At 39.5% G+C, this 2,748-nt stretch overlaps 1 long non-coding RNA gene across 1 annotated transcript; it reads left to right on the top strand.

Moving 5' to 3' along the window:
* Positions 1–765: 765 nt before the first annotated feature.
* LOC117151562 lies at positions 766–1,921 on the top strand. The gene is made up of 3 exons (XR_004461583.1): positions 766–906; positions 1,786–1,790; positions 1,911–1,921. It is a non-coding gene; the product is annotated as an uncharacterized LOC117151562 (long non-coding RNA).
* The last annotated feature ends 827 nt before the right edge of the window (positions 1,922–2,748 follow it).

Here is a 2,748-nt window from a genome sequence, read left to right as displayed (position 1 = left end):
GGCGAACGTAGCGAAGCGAAATGAAAATTGAAACTCGCGTTTTTCTACCTTAAAACACGATATTTTTCAATCGGTATCATTAGCTGACTTTCCATTTGGCATTTGTAGTAGCTTTGCCAGCCGATCACCTTGTAACCGTATGTTTTATTAGCTAGTACGTATGATTAGTCGATGATCTTGTTTCAGAATCTTTATCGCTGAATTACATCTGATCTAGTCGTATTACTTTTCTGCAAGGACGATTTAAGAAATATGTGAAACACGAAGAGCTAAAGCTAACAAAGAGGCTCGGTTACCGTGCAAAGCGAAACACGCGATAGAAACAAAGAATCACGTTTGTTCTCATGTGTTTCTTCTTATCGATCATTTGAATCAAGGGGTCTTCTGTGGTTGTGAGAGCAAGAGAGCGATTTGTTGGCCACTGTTCCGGGAAAAGCGTGTAGTACGTTTATTCTTACGACAGTTTTTGTATTTAATAAAGATACATTTGAAGAATATTTTGTTAAATTCTCATGCAAACGTATTCATTTGTTTCACAACTGCGCGGGGCTTCTTCTTTTTTTTGCGCCTCCTTTGTAAACCTAATTTCTAATTTGGTAGAATCGATTACATCTCGTTCTTAATTGCATGTATTCCACGTGTCGATTTCGGTACGTTTATCGGTATTTTGTATGTCTACGCGTGTTAGCGACGTGCGAATTTCTCAAACAGTTGTCAGCCAATGGGTTCGAGCGATTCTTTTCCTCCAAATTGTCTGCAAAACCGTGCTATTTTTAACGTTTTTCTTATCTCCTCTTTTCTGTTCTTCCGTTGTCGTCGTTTCGAACAGCGCCAGACTGGAGATTCTCAATTTTTCTGATATTCCACTTGGCAAACTTGTCTCAAGTCTGCCCAAGTTCCTAGGCCGTTTCTGTCCTGTTCCCAAGCCAACTGTCAGCCAGCTGTCAGCCAGTGTATAGATTTTCTTGTAATTTTGTATTTTCCGCATTAATTTATCGTGCGAACGCGATCCACGATATTTAACGATGCTTGATCGTGGGATTTCTTGATCATGGAAGTTTACTCGGCCAGTCTGAGGTATCCGCAGTCGCTGCAATAACAACAGGATCGTTTAACAGGAAAATTTCGAAGACATTTGGTCAATGTATCGATCAATTCGCCTAATTTAACGAATCAATCTGTCGAAGCCTTTTAGAGAACATTCGTTCGACCGATTTTCATTTCGAAACGTTCGTATTTCCATCGATCGTGGTTCAGCGGCTTTGAAAATGTCGTTTTGGGAAAAACGCGTTCTTCAGAATGTGGGATTTCATTTGCATGTAAAAGAGACTTGTTTCAATTTACACAGAGTAGTCGTATCGAAACTATCAGGAAATATTCCTAAGAACAGTGTACCTGTACTTGAAAAAAATATGAAAATTCAACAAGCGGATTTTTTGGTATTTTTAACCACGGAAGACCCCGTTTAATATTTATTCGCATAACGAAATTTAGTAGAAGGAAGTAAAGCAACAGTTGCTTTTACTCGGTACGTTTGTACAGTACCAGCGTTCAATCGGATCGAATCAAATGAATGAAATCGTTTCCTCTTTCTATGCTTAAGTTTCTAACGTTCCAGCCTACGAGATTAAACATGAAAATCTTTTTCAAAGCAAACTTTGCGACGACGAATCATCTTCGGCGATTCCAATGATTTCTTATTTCGGCTGGTTTCATGGTGGTACGTTGCACGCATCCTTCGAGCAGACGCGAATCCATCGAAAGAAATTTGCAGTTCTCGCTTAGAGATAGTTTCGCGTTAAAGTCTCTTGCACGAGAATATGCTATACATAGGGTGCCACGAAGCATTTTCATATCTATGTTCCGTTGTATCTCGTTTCGGTTACTTACTTCTACTAGTAAAAGTACAGCGTTTGGTCGTTTAACTGTGCAGCAACGTACGTGTCGCAAGTTTTGCGTCGCTTTCTATTAGGCTGGTTTACTATCCGAGCAGGCAATCGAATCTCTGCACGATCTATGCACGTAGCTCATTTTTATCAGAGATATTTTATCCATCGTCGATCCTTTCTACCGAGAAAGATTTCTAACCTAAATGTTCACGCGTTAACACCGAGCTACTTTTTTCTTTTAATTCCGCGTTGAATTTGTCACGAGATCTAAACGAAATCTAAACGATTCTTTCGTTCTCTTTTCACGGTGAAGCTTGCGGAAACTAATAAATGCTTCTGCACTATTTAACCCATTTGCATCCAAGCTTCTGTCACCAAGCGCCGACTGTTACGCGCGCTGCGACTGCTTTTTATTTCAGTCGTTTGTCGGCATCTCGCCTATATCAGTTTATTGTATTGACCATTTTGAAGAATTCCACGAAAAACAATGCGATTTAATTTCTTATTTCTTACTTTTTTAAATAAATAATTTTTTCGTTTCTCTTCTGTTACAAAGAATGTAAGATGCGATGTTTGCGAAGTAACATTATCTACCAATCGTTTTGAACGGTAAATTTCGGATAAACTCCATGAAGAACTCAGATGTCGTTTACTGCGCTTTAGACCGACCTCGCGCGGTCATGGGGACCAGTCCTCTTCAGTAGCGCCATGATGCAAATGAGTTGACGAATAAAATAAATTCACTGGCAATTAACGTAACACGTATACAGGGTGGTTGGTAATTGGTGGTACAAGCGGAAAGGGGGTGATTCTACGCGAAAAAAGAAGTCGAAAATATAGAATAAACATTTTTCGTTCG

The sequence above is a fragment of the Bombus impatiens genome, unplaced genomic scaffold (assembly GCF_000188095.3).
Source record: "Bombus impatiens unplaced genomic scaffold, BIMP_2.2 scf_0296, whole genome shotgun sequence".
In the NCBI taxonomy this organism is placed as follows: Eukaryota; Metazoa; Arthropoda; class Insecta; order Hymenoptera; family Apidae; genus Bombus; species Bombus impatiens.
The sequence above is the reverse complement of the archived record's forward strand: the minus strand, read 5'-3'. Positions and strand labels throughout refer to the sequence as shown.